Genomic DNA, 19,934 nt, shown 5'->3' with positions numbered 1-19,934 from the left:
TATATTGATCTATCTATATTTTAACCCAATTCTACTTTTTATAATACCTCTATGGTTTGTAGACCCTGAAATCTAATGTAATGTTGGCTGTCACTGCAGATATAAAATATTAAAGCCTAAGTTAGTTAGGAGAATACAGATTTTTAGGAGAAAATCTGTCTTGCTGTTTCTTTTGTGTCACCTCCCCTTCAGCATCCACCCATCCATCATCTATACACCGCTTAGTCCTCATTAGGGTCACCATTCCATCACAGGGCTACACATATGAAAAAAATATTTTAAAAAACTCACATTCACACCTACGAACAATTTAGAATCACCAGTTAACCTCACCATGTTCTTGGACTGTGGGAGGAAGCTGGAGTAAACAGTGAAAACCCACACATGCACAGAGATACCATGCAAACTCCACACAAAAAGATCCCAGGCCCAGGCCAGGCCGCAAACTGGGGATCTTCTGGCTGTAGGTGACAGTGCTAATCACCGAGCCACTACCCCTCAGCAGCTATAATTCTTTATTATTAGTGACTTGTTAAATAACCGTGCCCGGTCACACAGCACAGACACAGCTGTACAGTATATCAGATGTCAAAAATAAACAAGGCATCCAGCTATAACACATAAACAAATCCTGAAGAGGGACATTATATTTACTTCAGGTGTACTTCAGACATAAATCTACAACTACATTAATAGAAATACATACACACCCCAGCCACACTGACTCGCCCTACTGCAGGACTGACGTTTACAAGATCTATATAGTTTCTGGCATGAGCACACATGAAACGGCACGCACTGCAAAGTATTAATATCAAAGAATGAAGAAAGCGGGGAGGGGGGGGTAAGTAGGAAGTCCCCTAAATCAGATAGTGTTTGTGGAGAAAGAGTGGAAACCCAATGCCCTATTACCTTATCATATACTGGAGAGAAGGGTTTGGTTGTGTGTGTGTGTGCGTGTGTGTGTGTGTGTGTGTGTGTGTGTGTTGCCTGGTTAGACTTTAAGTGAAGGTGCATACCAGGAATATTTTTAACTCCCAGTCATTTTCTTCTTTAGTTTCTGTCTGTCTCTACGTCTTTCTCCTTTTCCTTTCCCCAAGCCTCTGTCTCCCCTTTTACATCTTTCATTAACTGCCTCACCTGCCTTCCAGTTCTGACCCATTTTTCTCTTCGGGGGAATCATTTGGGAGGCTTCTGGCTGTCTAGTGAAACCATACTGGTGGTTTAAATCACTGTGTCGCTACAGATCGCAAGAGTCTTCAAGAACTCTTGCGATCAAGTTGGACAATATTAGTAATAGATAACATTAGTGTATTTTACAATATTGATAAAGATCACAAAATGGCAAAAGCAATCATATTGTATTTGTATTTGCTGGACCTACTCCACCCCAAGGTTGTGTATTTAGGTCAGCTTCACCACACCGATGTCCATTCTTATGTCCTTCAGGTAAATTCAAATTGAACTACAAATGTTCTTAAGACACAGTTCTTCAGGTCTGACTTGTTATCTAAATTTTCTCTTTCAAAGCTGCGACTGTGTTTGTACTTAACGTAGATCATGTGTTTTCTATGGCCTTAACATTCAGTATGAATTTGTTAGATTTTATGTCTCGAATCATGTCCTTAGGGAGGTGTGTACAGAAGCACAGTACAAATGCTCAGGGCAGAGAAACAGAGACAGAAAAGAAAAACAAGAAAAAACAATGCAAATCAAGTTCAGATTCTTCTGTTCAGCTGGGTTTCCATCTGCTCGGAACATAAAGGCAGTGATTGTCATGGCTTGTCCTGTTGGCTAACACAAACAGTCAGATCTCTCAAAGACTGCAGGAAAAAAAAGCTTCACAGAACCCCTAGAGCCTCAAACTGTGATGTTTTTGTAATAAGATAATATTTTTTTGCACAAGGTAATAACATGTTTACACAATAACTTGTTTCCACCAGTCATGGTCTTGTTAACTCAAGATAGTAACTTGTTAATAGAACAAGATAATAATCTTGTGTGCCCAAGGTAATAACTTGTATGCACAAGATAGGAGCTTATTTGCACAATATAATAACTCCTTCACACAATACAATAACTTGTATGCCCAAGATAATAACATGTTCCCACAGGATAATAACTTCTTTGCACAAGATAGTAACTTGTTCACAGAAGATAATAACTTCTTAACACAAGATAAGAACTTCTTTTCACCAGATAATACATTGTTTGCACAAGATAACTCCTTTTGCAGAATATAATGGCTTCTTTGTAAAAACAATAAGTTCTTCACACAAGATAGTAACTTATTTGCAAAAGATATTAACTTCTCTGCACACAGTATTAATCTATTTACACAAGATAATAGATTAATGTGTAAATAGATGATATTGTGTGCAGATAAGTTAACATTAAACCATTTACACAATATTAATCTACTTACAAAAGATAGTAACTAGTTTACAGAAAATCTTGTGTGCAAAAGTTAATAACTTCTCTGCACAAGATAGTAAGTTGTTAAGAAGAAGATATCTTATTTTCACAAAATAACAACTTGTGGTGTCAACTTGTTCACAATAAGGTGCACTAAAGTGTGCACAAATTGATAACTTGTTTGCACATGATAACTTGTTTCTACAAGATAACTAATAGCTTCTTTGCACAAGATTCGAACTTGTGCACACATGATAAGATGTTTTTTTGTACAAATCAAACAAATCTCCAAACATTGTCTTTGAATAATCAAAACAAAGACTTGCACTGGTCAAACGTCTATCTTGCGCACACAAACAAATAACTGTCAGTGTAGCATGAGTTGCACAGACATCGTACTTTAACATATTTTGCTTATTCACTTGTTTCCACAGATGACATTCAACATGCTAAGACAATGACCTCGACTGTACAGGGTCATGCACACCTCTACACACAGACCCAATAAACTGTAGTCTGTGTGTGAATGCATGAGTTTGTCCTGAGAGCTTAGTATTCCTCCTCTGCTGACGCATTTCCTCAACTCCACATCTCCGTACAGATTTTTCTTAGCAGCTCTGTAAAAACCACAACTGTGCAAATTTGCACAGAAAAACCACCAGAACTTCCCCAGATGGCGAGTTTGGGGAAGTGGCTTTCCTTCGAGCTGTGTGACATCAAGCGTACGTGCTTTTTAATGCGAGTGTCTTCGTATGTGTTCATCATTCACACCAGCTTGTGCTTTTTCTGTGACTCTTATGACGCTTTGTTCCAAAAGTAAGAACTTGAGTCAGAGTTTGTTTTTTTATTGTTTGCCCTCATGGTGGGGGGAAATAACCTCGGCTGGAAAGAGCTGTGGTCGTGCCTCACTGAGAGTCGTTCATCTCAAAAAAAAAAAAGGTTAACTGCTGGAGTTGGAGAGGTGGGAAACACAGGTGCAGGAAAATTTTGCGTTATTTCAGACGTCTGAGTCTGTGTTTTATTTTAAACTGTGTTTCTGTGAAGAATAAGGAGAGGAAAGAAACTTAACTGCAACAGTTTTCAGGTGGTTCCTCTGCACAGGACAGCTGAGTCTTCATGGCTGCTGCAGGGACGGCACCTGCAACATTTCAGTTAAGACAGCCTCTTCAACCACAACCTTAACTTAACCAGTTTTCTAAATGCATCTTTGCCCAAAAACTGTGTTTGTGATTACGTTTCATTTGGTCTCATATAATAATAGAATTTTTGAAAATTGCAGTTTCTTATTTTATCTTTTATCTTGAAAAAAGCTATGTCAGTATAGTGTGCAAAATTGTTTCTTTTCCTACTTTTGTTGTTCTGCTATTCCCATTTTGGAATAGGGAAAGTTTAAAACTAAAACAGAAAATGTAAACTCTCTCCCTGAGGGGAGGAAAGAGGTAGAGGCCTGACTGAAGGTGGTGCTTCAACGTTTGTAGGCCGTCATTTGTTTTTACAACGGAAAATCCTGTCAAAGCATCAGAGCACTAATTTGCAGACAAGGTCGGCCAACATTGCTGTCTGCTCCAATGAAAGCCTCAATCACTACTTCTTCTTCCCCCTTTTTACTCTTAATAGGTCACTTGAAAGTTGGAGGAGAAAGAACTCATTCACACTTGGCAACTCTCCTTCTTCCTCTAAGCTCTTGTCAGCAACACAGTGAACATGTTATGGAAATGCATGAAGGAGCTGTTTGAAGTATGACACCAAGACCTTATAGGAGACTTATAGAAGCACTTGGTGGCCTGGCTGTGAAAGGATCACAGGACCATGAACAAGGAGAGGATTGAGTGCGGCTGCAAGAGGAGGAGAAGAAGAAAAAAGGAACGAAGAGTGTGCAAGGATCCAAACCCTGAAGGGCAACGCTCATGGAGCTTCAGAAGAGTTGGAAGAAGAAAGAGAAAATAGAAGATTTTTGGAAGGTAGAGGAAGGAGACCCTCCTACAGCGATATAAGGGGAAATTCCCACCAAATTGAGCAAACCACCCTTCAGATCAAAGTGTGTGTATGTGAAGACAGAGCTACACCTGTGAGCGTAGCCACCCGCACCTTAAGTGAGCAGAAGAAGATCTTAAAGGTGTAAAGGAATGAGGGCATTAAAAAGTATGTGGAAATATAACACTGTCATGTTGCAGCGTAACCAAACACTGTTTGTTTTCATGCATACATGGTTACAGTATACACCAGTTACAGCAAGTTGAAATGTCAGTGTGAACACTTTCATTGTGCTGTGTAAAAAAGAAGGAATGAAATAATATAAATATCAGATCTAAAACAGAAATTCCACCGTCCACTTTTATCATATTATCGTACTGCATCACAGTGTCCTTCATAATGTTGTATCTTATGGTCTTGTGTTGCACTATATTGTGCTGGATCACATTTTACTGCATCACACCATCTTGTATTGTTTTAAATTAAAGTGTCACACAATATTGTGTCATACCTTCCTTTTCACGCTGCTTTTCTTCCACTGTATATCATTTCAACAGGAAATATTGTACTTTTCACTTCACTACATTTATCTGATAGCTTTTTGAAGATTTTAGATAATATAACAAGCTTTTAAAATTCAACACATAAAGATTCAATCAGTGGTCTTCCAACCTTTTGGGTTTCTTGTGTAGTCAAGCTCATATTTCAGATGTACATGAATTGTTAACAGCTTCACCAAAATAATGATGTTTTCCTTCTAAACTATCTAAAAATGTATACTGTTACTTAAGTAAAGGAGCTGAATACTTCCTTTGCCACTGATGACATGTGATATAACACTGAGCTTTACTGTGACATGGCTATATTCTGTGCATCTCCCAGCTGTTTGCAGCGTCTCATTTTTATATTTTTGTATTTTTCTTCCTTGCTCTTCATAATTGAAATGCACAAAGTAAAGCTGCCTTTCTGTCACTGATCAATGGACAAACCCAACCAGGTGTCTCATGCTTATGGTCGGCCTCATTCTGATCAATGGACCGTACAGGAACATAAAAGTCTGCCATGCAGAAAGGCTGTTTAGGATGTGTAGTGAGAGTTAACACAGCGTAGGAGATTAATAAAGACTGAACTGTCTCTCTCTCCCTCTAGAACAACAGTGACTGTCTACCTTCACCTCATTAACCAGATCCATGAACATTAACACCAGACTGTCACTCCCACACTCATCCTTAAAGCAGTAGAACAAAGCACAGCAGTTAGTCAGAGTTTACTCCCTGCAGATCTTCATGCATTATGCTTCTGTCTCTATTTATCTCAGTGTATTTACTGATCAGTTGTGACTGAGAGAGGGAACGCTGTCACTGCAGTGTATCTCTTTTGGTACACCTGGTTGTTATTGGTGGTGTTGTGCTAGTATGTGAGTTTGCATCTGTGGGTGGGTGTGGGAGTTGGTGACTTCCTAATGTGTGTCAAGTCTTTTTCCTCTTTGATGTGAGATGTTATGAGGCACTAAAGGAGGTCAATAGTCAAACATCTCTCTCTCACACACATATCTGCTGTCAGTCCAACAGCGTAGTCATGAACTCCTTTAGTGACAACATCTTTGGAATGTTTTCTTTAGTATTCTTTATTCTTTAGTATATAACAGATGATGTTATCACAAGCAAAAGCAAAAACCCTTGCAGGGTCTAAGTTTTGGTGGGCTCCAACTTTTCTCACAGGTCATTTGGAAAAAAAAAAACACAAAATGCTGCTACTGAATTTGACTGACTGGATTGTGTATACATGATTACATTCTTTTGTAAGAATGTACTGAACATACAGACAAGTGGATTATACTGAGAAGGTGCTTTGAGAGAGTCACAAACTTAAACAATGTTGTGGATGTTTTTACTCAGCAAGACAAGAGAGAAATGTCTGTTTTAACACACAGTCAAGCTCGAAATTATTCATACCCCTAGCAAATTTTGACTTAAAGTTACTTTTAAATGTAAATAGAAGCTGAGAAATAATTTTTTTCCACAATGTTACCTCTTGTACATCATCTCATTATCTTTTGGGAAACACCTGTGTCAATTCCTAGCCCCACCCACCCAAAAACCTCCTGGTTGAAATTTGCAAAGTGTTAGATCTGTAGCTACAGATCACTCCAAGGGGGCACCCAGAATTGAACTGGGGACCTCTTGATCTGCAGTCAAATGCTTTACCACTGAGCTATACCCCCTGCTCCTGAGTCCTTTGTGCAGTGTGGCAGTGTTCATTGTCCTAATAGAGAAGGGCATTGTTATCTAGGATGCTGTTTCCATTTGGTGCCTGCTTTGTTTGCAACAAATTGTAGGTGAGCGGTATGTATCAAAGTAACATCCACATGGATGCCAGTAGCAAAGCGTCCCAGCAGAACATGGTAAGAGCACCTCCATGATTTGTAGTCAAATGCTCTCCCACTAAACTCTTGAAGTGAAATGCTCTACCACTGAGCTACACCCCCTGTTTTTGTGTTGCAGTTGAACACCAGTGCTTTTCTATCAATAAGTACAACAAAGTTGCTTCTATTGAGGGAAATACCCATAACAGCCACAACATTAAAACCACCTGACTAATATTGTCCGAGATCCTTTAAGCTCTGGAAGCCTTGAAGTTGCAAGGTGGGGTCTTCCTGGATTTGACTGGTTTTTGCAGCAGATCTCACAGATGCTTGATCAGATTGAGATCTGGGAATCTCAATCCAATCAAGCATGTCAACACCTTAAATTCTTTGCCATGTTCCTCAAACCAGTCCTGAGCAAAGTTTGCAGGGTGGCAGCGAACAGTGTCCTGCTGATAAAACAGCCACTGCTATTAGGAAATTCAGTTGCCATGAAGAGGTTCAGGTGGTCTTCATCAATGTATAAGTGGGTGCCTTCATCCCATGGAGCATCTCTTTCCCAAGTAAACAATGAACATAGAACCTGATGCTGCTGCTTATGGTGTTGGAGTGTTAGCATATTAATTTATGCTTTTCTGAAATCTTTGGAACTGGCCGAATTAAAGACGTATATTTGATTTAAGCTGCCACATCCTGATAAAGTTAAAAGGACCTCTTGATCTTCCATCAAATGCTCCACCACAGCGCTACACCCACTGGTCTGTGTAGGAGTCTAACACCAATAGTTTTTGATCAATAAGTACCACAAAGTTACTTCTCTTGGTGGAAATACACCAAACGACCACAATACTAAAACCCCCTGCCTAATATAGTCTAATATCCTTTAAATCCTGGAAGCCTTTGAAGTTGCAAGTTGGGGCCTTCATGAACTACACTTGTTTATCCAGCATATCTATTAGATGCTCAGTTGGATAAAGGCTGGATTAAGATCTTGGAATTTGGAGGCCAAGTCAACATCTTAAGCTCTTTGTCATGTTCCTCAGACCGTTTCTTAACAATGTTTGCAGTGTGCATCATCCTGCTGAAAGAAGTCACAGCCATCAGAGAATACCATTGCCATACATGGGTGTGAGATGGTCTGCTAAAATATTTAGGTAGGTGCTAAGTGGTACATATCAAAGGAACACAGACATGAATGTCAGGACCCATGTTTTCCAGCAGAGTGTGATCCTGTCTCCAGGTTAACAGGGTGAACTTAACCAGCTATTGTTGCACCAAGGCATTGGATTAGAGTACATGTTTGTCTATTAGCAGGGTCAGTATTGCGTGTTTATTAGTTCATTTGTTTCCTAATTCCAGATCACTGATTCTTTTCAAGATGCAACATCCCAATAAACAGAAATGCTATTAAAAAGGGTTGACATTCTTAGGGGGCACCCAGATTTGAACAGGGGACCTCTTGATCTGCAGTCAAATGCTCTACCACTGAGCTATACCCCCTGCTCCTGAGCACTTTGTGCAGTGTGGCAGTGTTCATTGTCCTAATAGAGAAGGGCATTGTTATCTAGGATGCTGTTTCCATTTGGTGCCTGCTTTGTTTGCAACAAATTGTAGGATATATATCAAAGCAACATCCACATGAATGCCAGCAGCAAAGTGTCCCAGCAAAACATGGTAAGAGCACCTCCATGATTTGTAGTCAAATGCTCTCCCATTAAACTATATATACCCTCATAGTTCAGACCTGTCATGCTTTTTCATCCACAGCATCAATCACTGAGCCTAAAACTGTGTTAACAGTCCTTTAGTCAGTGATTAATACCAACACATCACCTCAGAGCAAAATCACCTGTGACGGATATGAAAGAAAAACAATCAGAAGATTTAATACTATTTTTGTCAATGGAAAACAATTGTCCTCAATCATCCCAATTAAAACCCTATATTTGAATATGCTCTTGGGATCAGCGGTGGCATTTTGTGGTGAAGAAAAAGTCAACATTAAAGCATTGAAATTTAAAGTGGGGACGAATGCCCCTGAGCTGTACTTTTAAAGGAAAAGTCTTATACCTTTCATAACTGAATTATTCTAAACTAAAACATGATATAACAGACAGAGCTCCTATTAACATCTTGTTCTTATTATATTAAATTCTGTTGTTTGCATTTTTTTCTCTGATTCTCCTTGGTTTGTAGCAGGTTTTCCTTGTAAACTAAACCAGAGGGAAAAAAGCAATCTTAAAAATAAACTGATTACACAGTATGTGCTGGGAAGTTTGATTAGAAAAGAAGCAGCTTTAAGTTCATCTGTTTCTCTTTGAAAAAAAGATGATAGAAAACAAAGTAAATGTATGATTATGAAGACAGGCACAGCTGGGGAGTGAGGACCAGCACAGCAGTTCGTTTAACCAACACAGTAGGAACATCAGCAGTGAAAAATGAAGTGACTGCTGGTGTCTGATCGTCCTGCTGAGAGTAGTTTGGTCAGCAGGCAGCTGTGTTCAGGAGCAGCCTGAGTGTTTTTGCTATCATAAGGAGCAGAAACCGGAAGAAAACAGCACATTTGACAGTAAGTTATCACTACATGACTTTGCAGGCTGGACTGCAGTTCAGCTGGCCTCATATGATTCCATGGAAGACGTTAGGTTGTAGCCATGATAATGGGATTAGGAAGGGAGACTGAAGAGGAGTATCTGTAACCTGGATAGATTGGAAAATAACGGTGGAAATAATTGCTGTAATATGCGAGTGACGCAGGGGAAGAAAGGCTGAGAAGTAGGTAATAAAAATGTGGTAACAATAGCAGTGATGATAAAGGTGACATGGACCTGTGCTGCTCAACCTCCTGTGATGGAAATAGTCAGTAGTCATGATTCAGTCAGGTTCTGTGGATAAAAGTGTGCTTCAAATGGCACACATTAAGTCAACAGAGATGGAGATGACGCTGTCCAGTCATGCTGTCATGTGTTTATCACAATTCAAGTCACACAACAGGTCCATATAAAGTCATAACAACTGCATCCGTTGTTGCCTAGGTAATGAGGAAAAATGTCTGCGGCATGTCTTCCTGTTTTTTCCAGTGGCTGAGAGGTTCAATTACCACATGACCTGGACAGGAGACTGGACGCGCACACACACACACACACACACACACACACACACACACACACATAGAAACTGTACTGTACTGGTTCACATCGTGTTCAGATCAATTGCATCTATGAAAAAAGCAAATGTGAATAAAAAAAATGCTTGTCCAAAAATGTATAAAAGCAATGAGTAACTATAAATTTTCTTAAAAGCAACTCGTACCACATGAATCCTGACAGGCAGTGAAACATGAAGTTCTCAATGGCATTATATTTTCAGCAGTGAATTTCATACATGCAGTTGCTGATAAGATCTAAGTCTTCATGGTTATGGTATCTACATAAAAAACAAATATATTTATATTGTTTGACTGTTTTTTATGTACCTCTGTTTCTACTTTTACATGTGATACAGTGGGGTTTTCTTTACCTTATGTCCTACAATTTACATGACAAGTGATATTCTATAGGCTTCTGGATGTAGCTGAAAAACGTTAAAATCAAACTTGGTAGGCAAACTGAGAATCCTTGTTATTGTCCATGTTTGTTTTAGCCTTGTAGGGTTTTCTTTTCATTGCTGAAAATATCAGTTTTTTCTCTAAAAACGAAGGTGTTCAAAGAAAATCTAGCTAACTAGCCTACACTGTTAAAAGTTTTTTTTTTTAACAAGTTATCTCAACTTACCTGGACCAAGTTCCCAGGAAGAGTGCTGTGATGTTTTGACTTATTGCTGCAACATTTCACTGCAGCTTTTGCTGTCATCATGTGACACCAGCCCAAAAACTCTTTTACTTTACACACAATCATTGAAAAAAAGAGTGGCAATGAAATAATAATACACTTTTTTTTAGCATTACAAACCACAGAAAATGACTCCTTAGGTTATCAGATACATTTGGTCTATTAAAACATAGCAGAGATGTATCATTATTTTATTTCATTCCATTAGGCCTGGGCAATAAAACAAAAATTATACTGACACTTCATCAATAATAATAAGAACATTGTTCTTATAATGCTTGACAATTTTTGGTGGATGTATGAATACAGTAGATGAAAAAAAAATTAACTTATTAATGTCTCCTTGGGGACAAGGAAGGAAAGTCAAGCCAGAATGGACCTGGTAGTCACGGTAACCATCTCCAACAGATAAAACTGTGACCTTCCTGAGCTTGTTCGCCTGGTTCACCCATTTCTGTCTAACAGCAGAGTAGAAATCCAGCAGATGTAGGTCCAGGGCTAGCACTGGAGCCTGGTGAGGGGACCATCATGAACTTAAACAAAGCATGCTCCAGCTGTGCCGCATAGCAGCCTATTATATTTTGATAATGGAGCTTTTCATCACTCTCCCAGTAGCTACTGTGCAGGTCTCCTAAGGCATGACAACTTGCATTATTGTACAATCATATTGCACCTATGAGTCCTTCTACGTTAGCTACAACGTGAATCCTGGCCTTTGTTTCAGAATGTCATTTCACCTGAAACATACTAAAAGCTTCACTCTTTGAGATGATATTGATAAGTTTTGTGTTTACTGAACTTAATAACATAGAACTGAATGTAGATCAATGACTACGTAGAAGACAGGAGATTTCAAAGTACCTCGCAAGCCCCAGTAGAATATGTAGCATGTAACATGAAGTTAATAGGCTAAATAATATAAAGCTGTTGATATGTTGTGTATGAGCCTGTGCTGACAGCTGGGATATGTGGGTGTATCTGCAAAGTTGTGCGTGCACGCCATCAGCTCTTCCTGTATAAAGAGAAGGCAGTCGTCAGTGTTTCACACTCCTGGACCCGGTGACAGCCATGTTCCACAGCTGCTTCACACTCGCTGCTTCATTGTGCTGTTTGTATATTTAGCTGCTCCATTCCACTTCCTCTGCTGTTGATGTTGGGAAAACACACAACAATACAGTTGTGATTCTGCCTCCCTCCCTCTCCTTTCCTCTCCTCGCTGCATCCCCCCGCCTTTTCCTCCCTCGCGCCTTCCCCTTGACTCAGTAGTCCCTCATTCGCTTTCCATCTCATCAAAGCGTTGTTTGAGAAAGAAACTGTGAAGTGATTCACAGAGCCGCAACAATGCAAACGGGCACTCACGTTTTCCTGATTACACTGAGCAATTGATTAGCGCTGGTTCAAATACAATATGAAGGCCCAAAATGGAGTATGAGCCTGTCGAATCTGAATCAAAACCTGAGAGGAAAAGACTACCAGAAATGAGTCATACTAACAATCTGGCAAGGTTTCTTGCTTGTACTTTGCTATTCTTAGTGCCATTGTGATTATTGTATTGTTTGCCATTTTTCCACTGGATGCATTAGCAGCTAGATTTCATTTTTTGGAGGTTTCATACGCTACACCCATGCTGATGCACATGCTCAGATCACTGACTGATGTTGGATCAGTGAGTTTTGGGGATCTCTGAACATCATATAGACTGTGCAGGACAGCTCTTATGGGACTGATCAGACCACTGGCAGAGATGGAGCACGAGTAACACTTTGATCCAAGTTACCAAACTCACACTAGTAAAACTTACTGACATAAATTCACAGCCTGAATTATTAATAATCATGCACAAATATTTATGTTTTTTATGCCATTTTCTCCCTTCGCTGATAAATTGATGATAAGGTTCACCCCTGAGTGCAGCTGCAAGTCTAGACAGTGTAGACTGAAATTTTATTTTCTTTGCCCAGCTATTCATTTCATCATACAATAATGAATTTATTACCCTTTCAGTGTAAAGGCCAACTGTAGTTCAGACACCGCCTGCTCAGTGTGTGAGCGTCCAAATATCCAGCGGAGGTGTGACCAGCATTTTGCAGCTGGTACTCAGCAAAGAAGGTCATTAGTCTGGCTTTCCGTGAAAAATGTGTAGTGTCTGGTAATCATCTAAGTGCTGTTTTAGATTGTCGAAAAGAATAAAGTGAATACAAACAGTTCAAATGAAGTCTTTGGTACCAAAATCCTCTGAAATCCTTCAACCATGACAGTGGGCTCCAAAAGATGTTAGCAGAGGCAGCATTTAAATATCTTACAAGTTAAACACATGAAGAAGTATCAAAGCAATGCAAGGCAAATGCATTATATGGATGGATTTTTCTGGTTGTACTTAATTTCCACGATGATGATGATAACATGTCAAAGAACTGAGTTTATAGAGACAATTTGATCTGTCAGGGCTGATTAAAAAAAGGTTACGGCAATCCAGTCTCTCCAAAATCATGTTCCTGAACAACTAAACTGCATTCTCATTACTTTACGATAGAAACATATTTGCTCCCAGTAAGGTAAAGCTATGACGTGATGGGAAACATTTCCTGTTTCTCGGAAATGATATGATGACTGAGCAGCCTTGGCGGAGTACTGCGCTCTCTGAATGCTTTTCTTGTTGCTAATATAACTCTATGCGTATGTATCTCCTCACAGCATAACATTTCATTGTGTAACCCGGGTAGATAACCTCAGGTTATTAATAATGTGTTTTTAGACAGTATTTTGAGTTAGTCCCTTAATTTGCCTTTTTTCTCAGGAGAATTAGTACCTTAAATTGGCCACAAGGTGGTAGTAGAAGGCCGCTATTGTCCTTTATGTTGAATTTGATAAGTTTCCTTAGTGCGCGAAAAAGTGTTCGGGGTGGTCATCTTTCCGAAATACGCCATCTTTTCTTTCTCTGCGAGGATGCTACGCTGGAGCTAGAGCTGGATTTACTTAGAAAACAGACCATAAAAGAGAAAGTTAACTGCAGACGTTACGGAAGTAGACAAGAACCATCAGACACATTTGAATCACGTAGAAATCGATATTCCGGTGAGTTATGGATGTTCTTCAAGGTTTTACCATAGCATGCTAACGCTAGCGAAGTCAAGCTAAAAACGGGAAACACGAGCCATAGTCTGTCTAAAAAAACCAGTCGGGATAACTTTGACAGGAATTAAATGCTTTTCCATTGATATCTGTTAACTGTTTTATGTGTTTACTGAGTTGTATGTTGTCACTATTTGAGTAATTTGCTGTGTAAAATGAAGGATCTCCACTCGGTGCTGGCTAGTTAGATGCTACATATGTTCAAATGCTAGCGTACATTTCATGCAGTTAGACTGAGTTACTGAGTCTTAGTGTTGTGTTAAACTGTAAAATGTGTTGCATTATGGCCTGTAGGATGAGGGAAGGATGCATTTAGATTCAAAAGGTTATATTGTTCATCTATGATATGTTGTATTGTTATGTGTATAGCCTGTTATGAGCCAAGAAAGGACTGGCAGAATGGCAGCTTTACTGGAGTAAATGTATTGGACACTTATTATGGATTGTATGAGTAATTGCCCTCCACATCCATGTAGGCTGGTTTTCTGAGGATTCTCTTCAGCGGGATTTTCATCCATCTGCCACTTTGTGTTGATGTCCATCCACGTCCACATCTCCATCACACTGGGATCAGCCATCACCTCGGACCGTCTCGCCAGACATTCATTATAAGAGGGCGGTAGGATCTTTTTTCTCTGAGTGCACTCAATATTCTTTTTTGGTTGTTTTTTTTTTGTCCAGGGGTTTGGGTTTGATTTTCCTGGCTGTTCACCCAGTTGTGGGTGAACAAAGACATTTTAATCCTTGGAACTGTTGGTGGACTTAATTGTAATTATCGTGAACTGTCACTGGAAACGATGTTTTGGTCGTTTCAACATTCATGAGCTCAATTTTGTATGTGGGTTCAATATACTTTTTCCTAAAAATTTACAATCTGTAGTCATTGTGTGTCTTTGGGGTGACTGTATTCTTAACAAAGTTCTTTCCCAAACCTGAATTACACCTTAAGGTGTTAGAACCAAAAGGGAGGGCAGTGTTTCCTCTAGGATTTTTTCCAGCAGCGGCAGCAGGCTCTCCTGGGGAGCTGCCGAGCCACCGCCACCACCACCACCACCGCAACCACCACACATAAACAAAAAAAGAGTAGATACTGAGAGCAAGATAGTTATCTGTAGTTTACCTTAGTACTCGCGAGTACCGGACACAGTGAAAGACTGCTGTGAAGGTGGAGACATGCGGCGGTGGTGTATTTGCAACGATTAAAAATAAAAAATTTAAATTGAAAGGAGCGGTGGCTGGGATTTTAGCAGCAGTGGGCCGCCGCTGCAGAATGAATGTAGAGGAAACCCTGGAGGGTTACAATTGCATTTACTTGGTAGACACTTTCATACAGCGAGAGAATTGTGTTCACCTACAGTGGAACAAGACTTGGATGTCCATAACATAAGTGCATCAGAGTGATTCACTGCATTGAAAAACTTTGGAATATGACATGTTAAAATGAAGTGTGAAGTTGTTCTGAAGAGTCTCCAATGATGACACCTTTCTCAAACCAAGTTATTTTGTGTTATAATGCCTTAAGGCTAGGCATGGTTTTCCCACGCTTTATGTATGATGCCATCTCTGGCCTCAGTTGTCACCCCACTTGCCAGTGCAAACAAAGAACAATCTCTGAATAATAACCGTTTTCTGTCAGAGTAACCTACAGCAGCCAAAACCAAAGTTTCTCAAATAGTGTGAGATTCAACACGGATGATTTAGTACACATTTAATAAACCCTAATCAAGACAAACTGTCGTGACATCACCAGAACAAGCTTCAGAGGTCGTGGTTTGACTCTGTGACCCAAGTTTGAACTTTGGAGGGAGTTCAGCTGCTGTTTGCCTCATCTTGCAACTGGCTGTGGTGGTGACAGAGGAAGTTGGCAAGAGTAGAGGGAGTAAGACGCTCAGTCTATTAATTAGATCAGGATATTGGACAGGAAGTTAATTAACGCTCTTGCACAGACTCACAGGGTTTATAAATAGAAAGAAAAGGGTTGAAAGTTGAAAAGAAAAAACAAATCAGTGAAAAAATGAAACTGAAAAGACAAACTCTTCAAAGAATATGAAACAGAGAGCTTAACTTGAACTAACTTAATAAGGAGGTGCTTTAAACTAAATAAAAATGTGTCTGAAACCTCCTTGGATCAGAAAGAGTCAGAAAGAGTTTTTTTTAGTCTGTCTTATTTGGTCTGATGTCATGACAGTTTGTGAAATTCAGTGAGTCTGGGCCACAATAAAGACACATTTATCCATCTTAAAGCATGTAATCAGTCAGTAAATGTGTCAGAGAGAATTAGTCATGCACCTCCAACAGACATGTGCACACACAACACAGGTTTACTCATCCATGCTGACTTGTTCAAGGACTATGAGATGTGTTTAGGGTTTAGATTAAGATTTGGTTAAGGTCAAAGGGAAATGGCAGTGTTGGGTTGGACAAATGCCAAATGCTAGAGCTAGAAATGTATCCTGCCTTTGATTTGAGTTCAGAAGTCAGAATTTTGTACAGTAAAAATAAAATTAGTTCTTAACAAGCGGTGCTACAAAGTTGAAGCCAATGTAGAAGTGGCAAAAACTACAGTTTCTCTAATGTCCACTTGGGGCTGACTCCAAAAGTGATTCAATCCCCATAGACCCCCATGTTAAAATGTCTAAAATAAACATGTTTACAAACTGGTACATAAATGCTTCCAGTCTCTGTAACAAATTAACGCATTCATGACAACTGCAAAATGTGTGTATTTTTATGTAACTCACCTTTTAAAATAGTGATAGCATTTAAAATTTTGCCAGATTAAGGGCTCTGAAGAGCTTTTTCAAACCTGAGAAACTGACCCAATGAAGTTATGAGAGTTTGGCTCCACCAGTATACATTTTAACCTGAAGCTGGTGTTTATCAAGTATGAAAAGGTCTATGGAAAGAATGTTGAGCTTTGGGAAATCTTGTCTTTTTGATGTTTTTTTTTTTTTCTTTTGAGTTTGTCCCAACTTTCTAATAATGATAATACATTTCCGGAGTACCATTTCAACAGTTTGTGGACAACAGTGGAGCTGTTTTGGGCATAAAGACAAATGTTTTGACAGGATGTAGCCAATCAAACAAAACCTGTCAACATTGACATTGTTTATTTCTAGAATACCTCAGTGAATATACACACCCTTCTGCAAAAACAACAGCAACAAAAAAGGCAACTAAGTAGTCAAAACATCCTCGTGTAAATTTGATCGGTCCCTTTATTGCAGTGTTTAAAGAGAAATATAAAGCCTAACAAAAGCTCCACTTGCAATAAAAGTGTTGTTCATTTCAGTCATGTCTATAATTGAATAATTCCCTCAAAATTAACCAAAAGCAAAACCAAATAATGTTCATACGCTCATAATGATCCATTGATCCACCAAAAAGTGGATTTGTTTTATTTATTGATTCACTGAAGAGTTACGCTTTGTATTCCAGTCCCACAACTGATGTTTTTTGCTTTGATTTATTTTGCTTAGTAGTAATTATTTTATGAAAATGATGTTGCATTTGTGTTTGTGCTGCCCCCGGCTTTGTGATGACAGAAATAGAGGCGACCATCACACACCTGTGTCTCCCAATGTCATGGACAGCTGTGCAAGCTGTGGATAAGTCCCACATTATTTCACCTGCTCAAACACACGCACATTTGCATGGTAAGCTACATCTCCTTCCTCTATGACATACCAGGAATTCCAGGAGGACCGATGGCAACTAACACTGTAAACCTGATATGCTTTCAAGTCGTCACACACACATACTGTACATGTACACTGTGGTCACCGTTGGGTTGAGGGGTCGTTCTTCATCCTGTCAGTGACAGCAGCGTGTCCCCTCAGTCTGCCAGTCACTCTGTAGGCTGCATGAAGGTAAAAGGTCAGCATTTACATTGGTGGATATATATGTGTGTGTATGTGCATGTAGTCCAGGAATAGCTATACAGAACAGCCTGCTTCCTCTGTCTTCCCTCTGCAGGGAGGAAGAATCTACCGTGACCCCCAGCTTCCACAGCGACCCATCCAGCCGTGACCCCTCAATGAAACACCGAGCTTCCTGGAAAACACTTGCTGTCTACTCTGGAAATGAGAGCACATTTATCTTCTAGTCAGAGATCTTCTCAGTTCAAAACAAAACATATTGATGACACTTGTCCACGGAGCAGGACGCGACCTTCCAGGCCAGCCAAGGAGATAAACAGAGACAAAAACTGAAGAGATCGGAAATGTGTCTCATGTTTGTTCCCCAGATTAATATGTGTGGCTTGTCACTTGATGCTGCATGTTTCAGAAGTTACAAACGTTGTATAAGTAAGTATATCTTAGCTAATGCCATCAGTATTTTTAGATATTCTTAGTGTTAAGTGTCGATGTGGTGATCATAGATCAGTATTATTTGCTTACAACATTAGCTCCCTTCAAGATAAGAAAATGTGATCACAATCAGCTGGTTGTGACGTGACTGTTAGCTAGTTATCACACTGAAAATACTATCAGCAGTGGTTAGTAGAGCACAAAGCATCCCTAGTTGCATATTTATCTAAAATTCCCTGTAAAGCACAATATTTGAGCTTTGTTGAGGTCACGTTGAAAACCCACACTAAATTAGATATTACCCGATCAGCTGTGGCACCATTATGTGTTTTTAAAGACGATCTGTCTGATCAGCTGAAGCAGCAGGATGGTCATTCAGTGCAGTAAAATGATTTGGAAATGCGGTCATAGGATTGTCCAAACTTTCTGGTTCTCTCTGTTGTTTTTCCCTGTTTGCCATGCCCCGCCTTTCAGTCCAAACAATAATCCCAGCAGATTATAACAAATGCTTGGAGTTAAAACCATTTGCTTCAGCTCTGACTCATAACTTTACAAAACAAGCCGAATCTGCTGATGATGTAATACACTTTTCTCCATTTTACATTGGAGGGACAAAAACAGACAAATGTTTTCACAACTAAAATCTAATATGTCTCTAAAATTCCCAATATTCCTCCCAAACTCATCTATTGTTTGTTTACTTGACTCCTAAAAACTCATATCTGCATATTAAAGGTAGATATTTAGTAGCTTTTTTTCCATAAACATAATCCTTTCCTGCCTTTAAATGACTGAGATATAACTCTACATCATCGCTTCCTCTAGAATGTGCAGCTCTACATAATTCTTGCCCTAATACATGTTTGAGCTGGAAACCTGGAAGCCGGTTCTGAAGAAGATCAAGGATACAGGAAGTCTCAGCTTGCAAGTGGACGGGATTGGTTCATTGGGTTTGTTACATATTGAGTGTTATGGTTTTGAGATTGCCATTGGTACACTACAGTTTCAAGGTGGAAATGCCATGACAATGTTAGTTTATGGGCCTTAGTGTAACCCACTAGATATCACACTTGTCTTTCCTGCATATTCATAGGCACCTCCAAAAGTAAAATCCTGGATTCTAATGCCAGTAAAAAAATCACCAGCTGCTATGCTTTTTCTCTTCTTTAATGTCCGCAATTAAACAGACTAACAAAATAACTAAATGTACATTTTAATAGCTACTGATGAATTATGTTTAAATCATATAAAGCATACAAAAATAGGTGTTTATTATGATCACTTGGAAGAAAACAGGTGTGATTACTGCAGATTAATAATCACACCTTCAAATTTTCCCTTTAAGAGCACCCATGGGCACTTAGGTTTCCTTACACCCAATAAGGAGGTGGAAAGACCTGCCTTCAAGAAGAGACGACCAGGGGCCCTGGTGCAAACTTGAGGACCACTGTCATTTTAGCCATGTGAGTATGTTAACTTCCATTCAGGAACTTTCAAAATAAAATGATAACGTGCCTACAGTATATACTATACATCATATAAAAAGCAACATGTTTTAAAGCAATCTGATAAATGACAATTTCACTAGTGCAATCGTACTCGTGAAATGTTTTTGCTTCAACTTACAAGGTTTTATACAATCTAGAACTGCCATCTTAATAATCAGCTGGACAAGATGTGCGTTGTACTTTATTTACAAAACCGTTTAATTTCTGCAAAAGACTTCGAATTATGTTATCTGGTGTAGTCATCCTTTATTATAACAATCAGTCATGTTTTGTCCTGCTGGTGCCGTTAAAAACAGTTTCAACATGGAGATAACAGGGTTGCAGTGTTTTAATGCCTCTTACTTGGTTTTATTTTGAAAGCAAAAGCGTCCCGTGTCTGGAACCAGTCTATGTTTCTCTG

The 19,934-nt window shown here is 39.3% G+C and overlaps 1 long non-coding RNA gene and 2 other non-coding genes across 3 annotated transcripts; 1 reads left to right on the top strand and 2 right to left on the bottom strand.

Annotated features, from left to right (window-relative positions):
- Positions 1-6,541: 6,541 nt before the first annotated feature.
- Positions 6,542-6,613, bottom strand: trnac-gca (transfer RNA cysteine (anticodon GCA)). The gene has a single exon. It is a non-coding gene; the product is annotated as a tRNA-Cys (tRNA).
- A 1,569-nt stretch (positions 6,614-8,182) lies between these two features.
- On the bottom strand, positions 8,183-8,254 carry trnac-gca (transfer RNA cysteine (anticodon GCA)). Its single transcript has one exon. It is a non-coding gene; the product is annotated as a tRNA-Cys (tRNA).
- Positions 8,255-13,582: 5,328 nt separating this feature from the next.
- LOC111582473 (uncharacterized) lies at positions 13,583-18,965 on the top strand. The gene is made up of 3 exons (XR_002747323.3): positions 13,583-13,659; positions 14,193-14,335; positions 17,692-18,965. It is a non-coding gene; the product is annotated as an uncharacterized LOC111582473 (long non-coding RNA).
- The last annotated feature ends 969 nt before the right edge of the window (positions 18,966-19,934 follow it).

This window comes from Amphiprion ocellaris, chromosome 4 (assembly GCF_022539595.1).
Source record: "Amphiprion ocellaris isolate individual 3 ecotype Okinawa chromosome 4, ASM2253959v1, whole genome shotgun sequence".
In the NCBI taxonomy this organism is placed as follows: domain Eukaryota; kingdom Metazoa; phylum Chordata; class Actinopteri; family Pomacentridae; genus Amphiprion; species Amphiprion ocellaris.
This window is presented reverse-complemented; position numbering and strand designations above follow the sequence as displayed.